The sequence below is a fragment of the Lactuca serriola genome, chromosome 5 (genome assembly GCF_051521515.1).
Source record: "Lactuca serriola cultivar US96UC23 chromosome 5, Lser_US96UC23_V15, whole genome shotgun sequence".
NCBI lineage: Eukaryota > Viridiplantae > Streptophyta > Magnoliopsida > Asterales > Asteraceae > Lactuca > Lactuca serriola.
In genome coordinates, this window is record NC_136412.1 from 274,512,896 (window position 1) to 274,530,910 (window position 18,015).

An 18,015-nucleotide genomic window follows, 5' to 3' on the forward strand; every position below is an offset into this window, starting at 1 on the left:
TTGAATGCAATGATTAACAAACAAAGTAAAAACACAAGTAATCAGCTAAATGAGTGAAGTAAATTCAGATTATGTAAAGACTCCAACTTCATGTATGACAGCTTAGCAATCTGATTTAAAGATGACACAATATTTTTCAATTCTATCTAAGTTGTTACTTGAAAGTGGTAAAAAGCTCTAACAGTTCCCATTCACCACATTAATTAACCAAAACAAGCTCTTTGATTAACGCTAACCTTACTAACCTAATCTAAACAAGCTCTTAGAATTAGATTAAAAGATTGCATGAAGCTTTATGTGAATGTTCCCAACAACACCCAATGCTCCTCACAAGCTCGGGAGTTTAAGAGTGTATGAATAAGATTTACACTATATTTATTCAAAAGAATTCAACCCAGTGCTTGTTACTTGTTCAATTTCACAAAACAATTACGGATTTTGCAAAATGGATAATTTGAATGACCTAACCCTAATTCAAATGGTCAATAAGAATTACAATTAGAATCATACATTCGATCGAAGCAAAATAAAATTCATTAGATAGAAATTGAAAACAAACATCATGTCATATGAGTGAAATCACTACCAAGAAGTTAAAACATGAAATTGGAGAAACTAGGGTTCTAGCCACACATGGCTAGAACAAGATAACACGAATAAAAGATGGAAATAATGTGCAATTACAACTAACAAATACTAGAAATAATGTTTCCAAATGATTTCTGATCAATCCCTTACAATAAACTTCGAAATCCCCTCTCAAAATGTGCTCTGATATGTTTTGTCTATTTCCAAATGGCCCTCAACCCATAATATGAAAGTGTGCTCTGATATGTTTTGTGTATTTCCAAATGGCCCTCAACCAGTAATATGAAAGATAGGACAAACTGCCAAAAGTTGGTTTTCAGGTCGAACACGACCTGTGTTAAAATAGGCTAAACTGACACGACCCATGTTCAGCAGCCAACACGGCCCGTGTTGATTTGCACTAAACTGACATGACCCGGGTTTAGTATGGTCAACAGCTCCCATTTTGGTCAACACGGCCCGGGTTGATTTTGCTGTGTAAATCCTACACTGCCCGTGTACCCCTCTGACTCCGAATCCAAACTTGATTTTTCCAACTTTTTCGTTCTTCACCCGATCATCCCGAAATCTTCATCAATGCTTCCCGGCACCTCCCAAAGCGCATTCCAAGCTCCAGTTTACCTGAAAAAGACATGAAATTGTGCAAATAAGGTTGTTCTAGAGAGTAACATGAATATGATAAAATGCAAGAAAAAGGAAGAACAATTATGCTAAATAGATGCATGAAATGGGACTAAAGGTGTGCAAAAAGGTGCACAGATTACACCTAACAAGTATCTTGAAAACCTTATGTTTCTTAATCATCAAATGATATAAGAAATGTTGATGTTGGGAAAGTTTTATTTGTCTTTTTGAACATGGTATCAGAGCTGTAAGGCTCTTGTTTCTCGGTTCTGACATTCGTCGATTATTTGGCATTGTTCCTTCGACGTTCTATTGAAAGGTATCTTTCTCTTATTTTTAGATCCTTTTAGTTTTTCACAGTTTTACGTTTGTGACTGGATCTGTGAAAATCTAGGGTTCTTTTTGATTTAGTGTTTCCGCTTCATTTTTTCCTAAAAGTGAAACAAATTATCTTTTCTGTTAAGATCCTGGTACTGCGAGTTTTTGGTTTGATCTTGCTGATCTGTGCACCTATTCATTACCCATGGTGGTGTGGTGAAAATCTTCATCTGGATTTCTGAAGTACAATCGATCAATTCCTTAAATCTTAAATAACTCTCTTGAGGTCGGATTTGATCATTGATAAACTCTTGAAGAGAACGGATTCAAGGAGTTGATTCTTGATCATCTCTGCTTATTGCACTATGAGGGTTTCTTGTTCCCTTCTTCTTCTTTTTAGTTGTAGACGTGGGAGATCTTGGTTTTCTTGTGTACACCAATTATTATTTTATTTTTTGTTCTTGACGCTGTGTTGATTGTCTTGGGCCCCAACATACCGTGGTAACCATCTGGACTTTAAGTCAACATAGATGTCTATTTTCTTTGTGTTGGTGATCTTTTTTCTTTGATTCATTATTTTTTATGGTGTGTGCTTCTTTTCATTATGACTAGTGAAACTCCTGGTGGGAGTGGTAAAGATAGTCCTATCGATTTTGATGACCCCTTGTATGTTCATCCATTTGATAATGTTATGACCTCCATTATAACTATTAAACTAACTAGAAACGATCGTTTATTGCATAGTGCTATGACGAGAGGTCTTAAAGCTAGAAATAAACTAGGTTTTGTAGATGGTACTCATGCTCTTGAAAAAACAGAGTCTTCTAAAGCATCTAAATGGGAGTGTGTTAATGTTGTTGTATGCAATTGGATCTTAGGATCAATCTCTGAAACTATATATGCTAGTCATGTATATTCTGATAAAGCTGATCGAGGATATTTGGAATAAGTTGTTTGAGACATATAATAAAACCGATGGATCTGTAATCTTTAATATTCATCAACAGTTTAATGCTTTAAAACAAAATGGCTCTTCCCTTTCTAAATATTTCAATAAACTTGATTGTTTGTGGAAAGAGTTTGATGGATTAACTAGTTTAACTAAATGTGTTTGTGAAGCTGCTACTAAGCTTAGTGATCACTCTAAACTAATGAAACTAATGCAGTTTCTTAGTGGTCTTGAGGATGTCCATAATCAATTCAAAAGTCATATCCTCTTAATGGAGCCCTTACCAAATGTTAAATCTGCCTTCTTTATTCTCTCTAGAGAAGAGTCTCTTCAAAAGAATGACTCTCTAGTTTCCATTAGTTCTTCCAAAACACAGGCTTCTGTTTTTAATAGTAAGTTTAATGATTTTAAAATGGGACAAGGTCAAAATAGATCTAGAAACCAGAGACTACAATGCAAACCTTATGGTCTTAAAGGTCATCTGATAGAAAGATGTTATAAATTGATTGGATATCCAAAATATTTCAAACCTAGAAATGAATTGAATAATCAAAATAATCAAAATAAATCTTTGTTGTAAAATTTTCTTATGTTGGTTCTACCAGCAACACCATAGTCACTTCTGAGTCTATTAATGGAAGTGATGCCCACTATCTCACTAGTAAACAATACAACAAGTTTCTTCATCTCATTAATGAGAGCTCTGCTAGTGAGTATGTGACTACTACTGCTAACATGGCAGGTACTTCTATGTTTCAATGTTGTAATTCCATTGTCAGTTCTAAATTCTCTCAGAGCTGGATTGTTGACTCGGGAGCAAATCAACATATGATAGCTTCTGGGTCTCAACTTAGAGATGCAGTGGATGTGTCTAGAATTAATCTACTTGTGAAACATCCAAATGGTTCTTCTACTTAGATAAATAAAATAGGAAACCTCCAGTTGTCCTCACATCTCACCTTATTTGATGTTTTTGTTGTTCCAAATTTTAATTTTAATCTTTTGTCTATACATAAGCTTTATAAAGATAGTGGTTGTGAAGTAGTTTTCTCAAAACATAATTTCAAAATTCATGATTCACTATCAAAGGAGATGGTGGAGAATGATAGAGAATCTAGGGGGTTGTATTACCTTGACTACTTCCTCTTAGGTATTCCTACTAATATAACTAATTCTAAATGTTGTGTTTCTAAACTTACTTAGCATAGTATAATTGGTCATCCAACTGACCAAGCCTTGAGTTCTTTAAAAGAAAATCTAAAACTTGGTAATGAGATCCTTCCTCCTTGTGATGTCTTTCATAAGGCAAAACATACAAGAGAGTCTTTTCCGTATAGTCAACATAATTCAACTATACTAGGCGAGTTGATTCACCTAGATGTTTGGGGACCATATAGACTTGCTTTAGTTAAGGGATATAAGTATTTTGTGACTATTGTGGATGATTTTACTAGGACCACTTGGGTTTTTCTCTTAAAATAAAAAAGTGAAGTTTTTTATTGTTTTAAATCATTTGTTGTTATCCTTCAAAATGGTTTTAAAGTTAAAGTGGTTCATTCAGATAATGGAACTGAATTTGTTAATAATCAAATGAGTTGTTTTTGTTTTGAAAATGGTGTTATACATCAAACAACTTGTGTTTACACTCCACAACAAAATAGGGTTGTGGAGAGGAAGCACATGCATATTCTCAATGTAGCTCGTTCTCTTCTTTTTCAATCAGGAGTTCCTATTAAACACGAGGGAGATGCCATCTTGAATTTTGTTTTTTTAATCAATATGATGCCAACCTCTGTTTTAAATGGTTTATCTCCTTATGAAATTGTTTTTAAAAGAGCTCCAAGTTTTGATTATCTAAGAGTTTTTGGTTGTTTATGTTTTGGTGTTAAACAAAATGTTACTGATAAGTTTTTTGAACGTGCTAAGAAATGTGTTTTATTAGGATACTCTTCTAATACAACGACTTATAAACTGCTTACTCTAGATACTAATACTTCTTTTGTATCCATGGATGTTGAATTCTAAGAATCTATATTTCCATACAATTTAAAGACAACTATTGTTGATAATAATAATTTTGGCCCTTGTGATCCTTTTTACTGTGATGTTTTTGACACTAATGAATATTCTAATGATTCTATAAATCTTGATGAGCTGAGAGTGGAATCCCAGTTGGATGGTGCTGATGCAGCCACCAACCATGTCAGTACTAGTGAGGCTATCAACCAAAGTGGTGAGTCAATTGTGCCTTCTACTGGTTATTCTGTTCCTGTTGGATTAGTGTCTAAGTCCATAACTATTTTGGTATGTACTTGACCCGATGGTGCATGGTCCTTTTGGGTTGCCTTCACCAAAGCAACTTGATAGGATTAATTATGGAGAGAAATGATTAATTATGATTTATTAATATATTATGAGAATAATATATTAAAGGAGAAATCATATTGTTTAATTAATATTAGTCAAAAATTAATAAGAATTAAGTTTGTGGCTAAAAGACATTAATTAAACTTAAGGGACTAGAACTGTCAATTGTGTGATAGTTGAATATTGGGCTAATGGACTCCATATTAGAAGGGTGGACGAATTCTATGGGGAACCCATTAGAAATCATCCTAGGCCTCTAAGGAGGGAGTCCATGGGTTGCTTAGGGCCTAAGCATCAAAATTAGGGTTTCCTTGTTAGATAACCCTAATAGCCTCACTATTTATAGGACCCTTGAGACTCAAAAACTTGGTGGACTTGTTCCTTAGGGTTTCCACACATTTTGGGCAGCTTCCTCTCTCCTTATTCTTCATCCTCTTGCTCTTGGTGTTTGTGAGCCATTAGAGGAGTGACAAATGTGACTCTAAGCTTTCTAAAGTCATTGTAAGGAGGACTTGAGATTGTTATTGCTGCATAACAATCAAAGGTAATTCTCTAAACCCTAATTTCAGTTTATAATATGTTAGATCTAAGATTGTAAGTCTTGGATACATTGCATGTACAATAGAGAAACCTAGATCCAAGCATTAGGGTTTGTATGAACACATAGGATTGTTCTTATGGCTAAAACCCATCAGTGGTATCAGAGCCTTGATTGGTTTCTGTTGTATGTGATGCTATGTTGAATTATTTACTGAAAAATGATTTTTTTGGCCTCTTCCCGACCTGACTCGGCGAGTCTAGTCCCTGACTCGGCGAGTCCAAGGGTCAGACAGAGGGAATATCGGGATTTCTTGTTGTTTTGCTGAAGGATTAATACCAAAAATGTATTTTTATGATAAAATCCGATTTTTATTATATTTGGGTGATTATCCTTCATAAAACAAAAGATAATTTCAAAAATTTTGAATAATAGTTTCCGTATATGATAAATATGGATTATTTAAATTATTTGGTAATTATCTTATGGGATTAGGTCAAATATAGATAATGACAAAATTAATTGTTTAATTTCTATTATTTGTTATTTGATCCTTGTGTTGTGAAAAAAGTTTCAAATTAATACCTTTAGGTTTTATAGTTTAAATTAGAACTTAAAAGTTTTGGTTTTGAAATTTAAATAAGTTAAACCCTAATGTTTTGAAATGTTTCAAAACTTGCCTTCAAGTTTTGGAATTTAAAAGTTGATTAAAAGTTTAATTTAGAAATGTTAAATTCTAAAACCCTAGTATTGTTTTGAAAAGTTCATATCACACCCTTATGGTTTTATTAATTAATTAAAGTGTATAATTATTAAATTAGACCACCTAGTATTTTAAAAGTGTAAAATACATCCTATACTATATATATATATATATATATATATATATATATATATATATATATATATATATCATTAAAAGTCTAATATTATATATGTATGGGTAAAGTGTCAAGTCTTACCGTTAGTAGGCCTCATTCACGAAACTGGTTTATAAGGGGTGTTTAAGGAAATTGCCTATAAAATGGCGATTGAATGTGTATCCACTCTTACCCACCGCACTCTTGACTAGTGGAGGGTCGTTAGCCGAACGGATAGGATAGGACAGAAACCTTCCATTATAAGTATAATGAAGTACAAAAGTAACTAAATGCTTTCATAAAATTCCCAATCTTAGTTACTTTAGGCAAAAGTGAATTGATGCAATCCCATGAAATTACACTTTGTGTCCTTGCGAAGACGTTAGTGGAGCGTGTGTGGTTAACCGACATACTAAATGGTTCTAAGCAAGGGTAGCAAAGGGTGACTCAATGTTTATCATAGTTCGGTGGAGCGTGTGTGGTTAACCGGCACATCGAATAGATGACTGTAACATGTGGGGGCACCATGTAAGTTTGCATGGTTATTCACACCCGCTTTTTGATCCTCGGTATCCCAGTCACAAACTAGAGGGGCATATCGAGTTTTAAACATGCCATTGAAAATTTAATGAATCTCAAACGATCTAGGAATTTTCAATAGATTTAAAACTTAAATTTCTTTTTCGTTTTTCATGGTGGAAATTGGTAAATCTTCATTTACCTACCTTCAAATATTCTGCAACTAGATTACGACATCCCTTTTCTAGGTTGTAGTGTATTGTGTTGGATCCTAGCCTCGATGTTTCATTTGGGTGTCACATCGAGGATTCTAATCAACTAACTCGAATTTTTTTTCTCCCGTTTTGTAGATGTCAAAGTATGACAACTATGGTATTCCCAAATCTCGTGCAACAATCATTCCACATGAAGATGATATTCCACGATTCGATCGAGGAACAAGAGATTATGCTTCACTTCCTCCACCTCCTCCAATTATTCTCCCTAACCCACAAGTTCGAAGGCTTGAAAAGTTCAAGCTCACTCAAGCCCTTTTGGCAAGTAAACATGAAGAATAAAGTCGGTGTGTGCACACGTCCTAGAGATGAAGTCACACATTGATAGGTTAAGAATGTTGGGATCCGTTGTCTGTGAGGAGCTGGCTGTTGATTGGGTTCTTCAGTCACTTCCAAATTCATATAGTGAGTTCGTAAGAAAGTACTATATGATAAACTACGACGTGACCCTTATAGATCTCACCTACATGCTTATTGCTGCTGAATCAACAATGATTTGGCGCACTGGAAAAGCAAAGTTGATTGGTGAATCTGCCTTACAGACCTCTATGGATATAGGCAATGGCAACGAAAGACATGCCATGATCGAAAAGTTTGATCATAAGAGAAAGGCAAAGTCTAAAGTAGTTCCATGTGCTGTTCCAAAATAGTCAATTTGCTTTTATTGCCAAGAGAAGGGGCATTGGAGACGAAGCTGCCCTATTTACCTAAGAGATCTAAGAGATGGGAGAGTCAAAATGTATGGCTCTACTTTAGGTAAATTCCACTAACTAACTCTTTTAAGTTCCTATTCTAGATTCTTAATACATGATGTGATAAGATTGCATTTCGATGTTTTGTAGGATCAAAGAAAAGAAAGAAAACTTAAGGGAAGAAGTGAGCAGAATCTAATCGTGAAGAAATAGATTTCGATCGCATTGCTTGAAGATTGGATTCTTGAGTTACTACTTAGAGTTAGAATAAATTGCTAAGAAATATGTATTAACATAGTTTTCGATGAGTTGCATTGTAAGGACAAATTTTTCCGCAATAAAATAAAATTTTGTTTTATATTATTTATTTATCCTTACAATAGCATGCAAAAAAAATTGATGTTTGAAGATTTCTATTATTAGCAATAATGGATTTGATTCTTAATTATGTTATTTGTGGAAATGTCGAGAATTTACCAAATAGGGAAAGTTTCTCGTCGCCCAAGTTTTAATTGGATAGAAACTTGGAATCATACAACAAGTATTGCATGATGAATTAGAAGTTTCATATTTGGAAATTAGACTAATTCGTTGACAAAGTGTCAAGTGAAGGACTAGGAGATCAAGTACACAAGGTTGTGTGTTGATCAAGTCCACCACAAGAGTGACAAAGATATTCGTCATGATTTACTAAAGGTTTAGTGGATATGATTATACTTATAAGATTAAGTGTAATTCCGAGTTGATTTGAAAGAGTTTAAATTAATAGCAGAACGAATAAGAAGAATCAAGTAGGCAGAAAGATAAAAGTTTCTCTATTCCAAGAAGAAGGGAGAGTACCTTTATTATGTTTTATGATAGGTTTTAATGATTAAGAACCATATCTCAATTGATCCTCTAAGTGAGTCTTAGTGCAATTGTATGTCTGAGAAGAGGAATCAAGAATTGAAGAAATGGTTAAATCAAGAAGTCAATCATACTTTGTTCCAAAACCAAGTCTTAGAGTTAAGATTGTGACAATGAGTGACAAGTCTTACGAAGGTTTATAACATTCATCAAATGTGGAATTTGAAAAAGGGTTTTCTTATTACTGCACATTTGAAATTGGAAAGTTGTGATGTCTTAGGTAAGACAAAGACCAACTAGGATCAATTTTGTGAAATGTTTAGTCTTGATAAAAGCTACACTAACTCTTGAATATTTGTTTGTCGAAGAAATGTTGATTGACAAGAGAATCTTATATGTCAAGGAGTCAGTGGGAGTCTTAATGGTCTTGAAAGGTTTCTAGAACTAATCAAGAATAAACCTTATCGATCATCACTAGCACACGACTTGAGGTTTACAACCTATTGTGTTGACACTATCTTGTTTCTGTGTCGTTCCAATTGAGTTAATTATGCATGTAAGTTCTATGAGTTCTCATTTGAACGCATAAAAGGCAAGCACCTTGATCAATGAAAAGTACATTGATAAGAAAGGGTGAGCTGCTTAACTACTTAGAAGACGTGGTGGGCAGCCGGTTACCATAAGGCAAGAGATCAAGATTGAGAAGGTTCGGTCCATATGAATTTGGATTTATCGCAACTTTGGTTTTGAGAATTCGCATGGATAGGAACACATACACCATTAAAATCTAAGTGTCATAAGGCAAAGGTGTTTAGACAATTTGGATTTGTCCCTTTCCATGATTCGAATTGTGAGATTTGGCAATTAGTCTGAATTGTTTAGACACACATATGAGCTATCTAAGGCAAAGGTGTATAAGCTTAGATAAAGGATTATCAAAGCATTAGGTATTGGAAATATGAACTTAAGAAATTCAATAGGCATTGTTTTCTGGAAGTTAAGTTGTTTTCTGAATACATGTCAAAGCTAGTGGGAGCATAAGTGTTATGCTTATATGATAATAATCATCATGATAGTGGGAGCATAAATGTTATGCTTGTATGATTATTATGGCAAGTATTGCAAGTTAGCAATATTAATTATAGAAAACAAGAGTTATACTTTGCAAAGTCGTAAGGGTTGAAAAGTTGTTTTGCTATAATTAAGGGAGAGAATATTATACTTCATTTCAAATTTAAAGGCTTAGGTTGTGGAATGTTAACAAATTTAGTCAAGGATACATAGTGTGTTCTTAAATTTCAATTATGATTACGGTATCCCTCTTCATAGTTCGAATTGAAAGAATGAGACACATAAAATATTATGGCAGAAGATTGATAAAGTATCATATCTTTATGTAAGACATTATGCATCGTGTCCTATACGCTTCGGGTATAGGATTGATTGCCAATGCTATTATATTTGACCATTCTAAAATTTTCCAAATGTCTAGCACATTTATAGGGAAAAAGGACAAGAATTGGTTTTGACTAAGATAATTAAACAACTATCAAAGGACGATCCAAAGTTCGCCGATGATTGGTCGCTTGTGAGTAGTTGAAACTATAGTATTGGATGGACCATATCGACATTATTATCAATGGATAAGATTCTATTAAGAATGAGTTGTTGTATGGCAAATATGGAAATGTTTCCATATTGGGAGTTAGATATTGAGAGTCTATGTCTAGATTAGAAAATTTTATGCAAAAGGATGTTCAAAGGAATGTACTTTGAGTGAGAGACATCATATCTATAGAATTGTTTCTGATAGAGATTGGCCAGGCCTTGATGATTTTGAGCTATGACTTTACGAAAGGATCATTGCATAAAATGATTGAATCTAACATATTCTATAAGTGGCAAGAATTTGATATTCTTACACTTGTGATAGGGGTTGGGAGTTGTGAAATGAGTGTGATTGGAAATGTGTTCATTTGATCTATTTCACAAAGTAAGGACCGTAGGTAAACATTGTGTGCATGTTAAGAGCATGGGACAAGTATAGTTATAATTCAAGTAAGAAGTTGATTACCCGAAACAACAAATAATGAGTAATCGATATGGTGATAGATAAAAGGTGTTTTATTTATACTCAAAGGTTTGAGGCCATATGGGATTAGTATTATTCTTGTGTTTCACTTTGCATGTTTTGACTTCCTGAATAATTTAATTGGTTCAGAACAGTCAAATTATTCGAACAGGCCACAGTCGTTCGTATGTTGGAAGTAGGTACGAATGAAGACTGTCGTGAATTGGTGTGTGGATTGTCTAAAGTGTATTAGACATAAGCAAATGTTTGCTGCAACGTTCCTGAGTGCTCATGAATATGATTTGAGCATTGGATTAAACCCACGCTCACTTGGATCACTTCATGGATTTTATCATGAGTGATTAGTGAGACGATAACATCTTATATTCTTGAAACCGAGATGTGTGAGTTGTATCTTGCGAGTCGGTTGCACATTGATAATATGTAAATGCACTAGTAACTTGGTGTTATAAAAAATATTGTTGTGTGTAATTCGGTAAGTGAGTGCAAGCGAGCATTGAGTCAAAGTTTATCTGTTCCTTTTATCCAAAGTAGGATAAAAGCGATATCTTTGGGCCCCTCAATGATTTAGTGATGGCACCTAAGCGCTTGGCCGATCCGGGACTAATTTGATGTGATCAATTGTAGTATGTTGTCATTCGTCATAAATCAGAAGTCGGGAAATAGTATAGAGGGAATGATTAAGTTCATGTCTCATATCTATACGATATCTAGAATGGAGGAATATATGATCCCTTATCTAAAGGACACGCGTATCTGATAAGATCAGAGTTGACAGCAGCTTTGGAAAGCTACGATTGCAGATCAGGATCTGAAGTCATACGCAGAATAGTTATTAGAATTATCCAAGTGGGAGACTGTTGGATTATTTTCTAAGTCCATAACTATTTTGGTATGTACTTGACCCGATGGTGCATGGTCCTTTTGGGTTGCCTTCACCAAAGCAACTTGATAGGATTAATTATGGAGAGAAAGGATTAATTATGATTTATTAATATATTTTGAGAATAATATATTAAAGGAGAAATCATATTGTTTAATTAATATTAGTCAAGAATTAATAAGAATTAAGTTTGTGGCTAAAAGACATTAATTAAACTTAAGGGACTAGAACTGTCAACTGTGTGATAGTTGAATATTGGGCTAATGGACTCCATATTAGAGGGGTGGATGAATTCTATGGGGAAACCATTAGAAATCGTCCTAGGCCTCTAAGGAGGGAGTCCATGTGCTGCTTAGGGCCTAAGCATCAAAAGTAGGGTTTCCTTGTTAGATAACCCTAATAGCCTCACTATTTATAGGACCCTTGAGACTCAAAAACGTGGTGGACTTGTTCCTTAGGGTTTCCACACGTTTTGGGCAGCCTCCTCTCTCCTTATTCTTTATCCTCTTGCTCTTGGTGTTTGTGAGTCATTAGAGGAGTGACAATTGTGACTCTAAGCTTTCTAAAGTTATTGTAAGGAGGAATTGAGATTGTTATTGCTGCATAACAATCAAAGGTAATTCTCTAAACCCTAATTTCAGTTTATAATATGTTAGATCTAAGATTGTAAGTCTTGGATACATTACATGTACAATAGAGAAACCTAGATCCAAGCATTAGGGTTTGTATGAGCACATAGGATTGTTCTTATGGCTAAAACCCATCAGTTCCTTCATCCTCAAGTGTGTATGAGGAAAGTAGTCAGTTTCACTCTAGTCCTTCAATTGAGCAGTCTATAGGGTCTTCTAGGACTAGATGTGAGTCACATATATCAGTCAAGTTTGTTGACTATATTGTAGAAGGTAAATATAAATATGGCATTAAGAGAACTATCAATTATTCTTGTCTTAATTCTGAAACTAAATGTTTTATCTCTAATCTTAATAAAACAATTGAACCCAAAGATTATAATGAGGCACTGTCTGATCCAAATTGATCAAGGCAATGAATGAAGAAACGAAAGCTCTTCATCGAAATCATACTTGGGATATAAAAAAATTACCTAAAAACAGAAAACCTATTGGCTGCAAATGGGTTTAAAAAATTAAGTATAAGTCAAATGGGGAAATAGAAAGGTATAAGGCACGTTTAGTTTCTAAAGGGTATAATCAAAGAGAAGGTATAGATTTTGAAGAAACGTTTTCTCCAGTTGCAAAAATTTTTATTGTTCGTATTGTTATTTCATTATCTGTTTATAATGTTTGTCCCTTATACCAATTGGATATAAATAATACGTTTCTTTATGGGGACCTCTCAGACGATGTATATATGTGTCTTCCACCTGGATATTATTCTAATAATGACTCTAGGGTTTGTAAACTTACTAAATCTTTATATGGTTTAAAATAGACTCCTAGAAAGTGGAATGAAAAACTGTGTGCATCCTTGTTTATGTTGGGTTTTCAACAAAGTATTAGTGATTATTCTTTGTTTATTAAGAATTTTGAAAATTCAATTACTGTTTTATTAGTATATGTTGATGATATAATTTTAACTGGAAGTCATGAGACTAAATTACAAAAATTCAAAGATTTTATGAAAAGTCTGCTTTTGATTAAAGATCTTGGTATTCTTAAATATTTTCTAGGAATAGAGGTTGTAAATCTTGATAATGGGTTGTGTTTAATCAAAGGAAGTATTGTCTTGAACTTCTACATGAGTATGGTATACTTGGTTGTAAACCAATGAACACACCTTTAGAAACCAATTTTGTGATAAATTCAAGTGATTTTGATAAAAGTGATGAGTTGTTAAATAATAAAACAGAGTTTAAAAAACTTATTGGGAAATTAATATATCTTACCATTACTAGACATGATATCTCTTATGCACAAACCCAGAAAATCTCACTTGAAAATTGCCTTTAGATTATTGAGGTAAAAGTAGTCCTGGAAAATGAGTTGCATTAACTAAGTCTAATGTTTTTGAGCTGAAAGGGTCTGCTGCAAATTGGGCTAAGTGTATGATTACAAGGAGATCTGTAACAAGTTATATGATATATTTTAATAATTCCTTGATTTTGTGGAAGAGTAACAAAACAGTCAACTATTTCTAGGTCTTCTATTGAATCTGAGTATAGAGCTCTTGGTTCTATTACTTGTGAAATAATTTGGATTTTGAAAATCCTGTTTGAATTGGAAATTAAAAATCTTACTCTTGTTTCTGTTTTTTATGATAATGATACAACAATTAAGTTAGCTCTTAATCCAGTTTTCCATGAAAGAACAAAGTATTTTGAAACTGATTTTCACTTTGTTAGAGAAAAATTTTCTAATGGAGTATTGAAAATGGTTAAAATCAATCCTTCTGATCAAAATGTTGACACTCTTACTAAATCTTTAAGTATTAAACAACATAATTTGTTGACAACCAAAATCGGTCTTATTGATGTTTTTAAAAAGGAAAAATATTTTAAATGGGGGGAGGGGGTGAAAATAATAAATATTTTTAACTTTCAATCTCATATTTATTATTTTTCGTTTATGGGTATTTTATGTTAATAAGAAGATTCTTGTTATCTTCTTAATTATAATACAAATTTGAAAGAAGCGGCAATTATGTTTAATTTGGATTATTTTGGATTGCGGGAGTATATGTTTGTTACAGGTTAAACACGCGGGTTTTACACATGGTTAGATCCGTGGATTATAATCGAGATATGGTTCATATTCATGAATCGGGGTATAAATTGATGAAAGAGGGTAGGATGATTCATTCAGTCATTCACATCAAGTTTCTTTAGGGTTTTCTCTTGTTGTCTCTCTCATTTTCTCACCTGTAAAAGTTAGGGTTTCGTATATTGTTCTTTGTATACGTTATCTTCTAGCTTTGTTTTCATGTTAATGATAGAATAGGTTGAGTGTTTAATATGGAGAGTAGATTAGGTTTTTGTAGTGAGTTTTAAGTTGTAAGTATCTTGAAAACTTTTGTTTCTTAATCATCAAATTATATAAGAAATGTTGATGTTGGGAAAGTTTGATTTGTTTGTTTCAACAAAAGGCTATAACTCTCATTTTTTGCTTCGGTCCAAAGTTTTATTTGTATCTTTTCTAATGGTTGTCGTGGTCGAATGGAAGAGTTTTGTGGATGACAAACTTTGCAAACGCTATTCATACCTCATTGTTGCCGTAAATTAACAACGAACCATCCGATCTGATATTAGTTTGGGTCGTTATCGAAGTTATCAGATGGAAGAGCTTCTTGACATGATTTTTAACGTCGAGTTTCCAGTGTGATTGTAAAACTTGCCATGTTTTTGCATCGATCCTTTTTAATTCCATTGTTCACAATGCAATATGTTTCGGGTTTTGGGAAGTTGGTTTAACTTCAACCAAATCGGCATTCATAAAATTTCTCATGGTTACAACATTATTACGTACCGAAGAGAAATTTTATGCTTGTAACTATGCTATTTTTCAGTTTTGGATTTGAAGAAAGAAGCCAAGATTACACAAAGAGTGTTGCTAAATTGACACCCTACAAATACTTTTATTTAAAATCAACTATAATAAACTATTAATAATTTACCTTTTAAAAAAACTATGCAAATTCAACCATTAAAAAAACCTTAAAATTCAAATAAGATGTCAAAACGAAAAACATTAGCTTTTTTATGCTCCAAATAAAACCACTTATACCTACTCTAGAAATGCAAACAGTTATTTTAGGGGTTCTAAAGACTATATTAATGGTCATATTATCGTTTTTATACAAAAAAATAAAAGCTCCTCCCCTAACTTTAATATTCGGTTTATAATGATTTGCATAAAAGTTTGTTGACGGGTTTCAAATTTGATGAAACTTTTATAGTTATGCATGGATGACTGTTGAATATTAAATAGATCGATATTATATCTATTTTGTAATCAATAATAGCTTCTACAAAAGAAGATATATTTGGAAAGGACAAATTTGTTGTAGCAAGTCGGATTTCCCAAATCAACCAACTAGGCAAGGTAAGGTTGAGCTTCAGGCCTTGATTTTACAACACTGCCCACCAACCCTCCCATTCTTTTACCTACTCGTATCTTCTATTTTATATTATTTATTCCCATCTCATAAATCTTCTTTATGTCATTTATATCAGCTATCATTAAAAACATAAATATAAGTATATTGACAAGTTAAATGAGACGAAAACCAAGAAAGTACATGAATTTTTTTGGCATCTTTAAACAATAATTTACGAAGATAAAGAAACTACGAGAACCACAACCAACAAAAGGATTTAAACGACAACCATATGTGACCAAAAATGCTTGGCCCTACTTTTCGACACAAAAATCAGTTTCCAAAAATTATTGATTTTAGGTACTTCTTGATTTAAATTTCTTTTTATTAAACTACAAAGCGCAAGATATCCAAAATTTCCTTTACTCCCACATTTCCACCGACTGACATTTAAAAAAAACGTAACATGCTCAAATATCAAATTTCTTCTTAACTGTGTGTACGTTTCTTTATCGTACATTGAAATGAACCTGCATATGAGAGAGAGAGAGAGAGAGAGAGAGAGAGAGATTTGTGAAGAAAAGGACGTCTCGCGAAGAAGAAAATAACTTGTTTCACTTGTTCTGATTCTATATTTAGAAACTTCATTCATTATCCTTTTTGTAAAGTCATTTTTACCCCTTTTCTAAAAATACACACCCCTCTAATCTCTTATTCATGTAATGATTTCCTTACTTTATATATATATATATATATATATATATATATATATATATATATATATATATATATATATATATATATATATATATATATATATATATATATAAAAGATCAATAAAGAACGAAATTGAGAGAGAACCAATAAACTTTTTATCTAAAATGAATTTAAGTATCAAATTTCATATGTGAATGTTCATACATATATCTAAGACAAATACAAAAAAAATTGATAACATAAATTATACGTATGTATGTATATTTTTTTTTGAAAATGTATATTTACACAAAAAAAATAATATAAATATGCATCAGAAATGCATTTTTCTTGAAATATATATATATATATATATATTTTAATCTTAATTTCGAATATAAGGTATATTTTCACTTATTTAAAATAAAAACTTAACCTTTTCAATTTTTTAATTTTTTAAAATCAACGAAAATATTCCTTACATTTCAAAATTAATATTTAAAAAAATTCAAAAAAATGCATTTTTAATGCATATTTGTATTTTTTTTTTGTATATGCATATTTTAAAAAAAAAACATGTGCATATGCACATGCATATTTAAAAAAAACACTTTTAATGTTTCTATATATATGCATAAGAGTAAGTATATAGATATAAATATAAATATGAATAAATATATGCATGTACATATACATAAGAATAAGTATATGCATGTGACAATTAAATACATATGATTATTCTTATGCATATGTATATACATATACATATGTATATACATATGCATATACATAAAATAAAGTATATACATAAGACAAATAAATATATATGATTATGTTTATGTATACGCATATGTATGATAAGAAGTATATGACATATGAATATTCATAAATATATGCATATGCATAAGAATAAGTATATTCATAAGGCTATTAAATACATATGTATTATGTTTATGTATATGAATAAGTATATGCATATGCATATGAATAACTATATGAATATGTGTAACATCCTAAAATCTAGATGTTTAAAAGGTGAGAAAGAAAAGTTGGATATTGACAAATAGCAATAAATGACAACTTGGTCAAAGAGGGTAAATTGGTTATTTTACATAACCAACAAGGGATATAATAATAAATATGTCACCATTGTACGAGTTATATGAGTTTTATATACTTATGGTGTAAAGGATTAAGTTTAAAGGAAAAAATTGAAAAGAATATGAAATTTATAATTCCATGTAAAAGTGATAAAATGTCAACTTTGAGACCATAAAAGTCAACACTAAAGGAAATGAAAGGGAAAAAGGTATCAAGGTAACTTATAGTAGACAAGAAAATGAAGCAATAGCAAAACGAATTGGCTTGAAAGTAGTTCATATAAAAAATATAATAGGTTGTAAAGTTTGACAAAAATTAATGAAGAATTGATTTGGGAATTTAACAGCTATAACGTCTCAACTTTGGAGCTTAATAAGTCGATATTCATAGCTAAATATAAAGAACATTATAAAGCAAAGTTGTAGTCTATGAAACGAAGAGCACACAGGAAAAAGAATTTGACAAAATGGATATGTAATGAATGAGATATGGTCGTTTATAGTTGGTTGTTCAAACACTTGAAATGTTGTAATATTCCGACTTGCCATGTTCACAGTTGCGTAACTTTCGTTCTAGACATATTCAGATGCAACAAATAATATGGAACTTGTAGTAC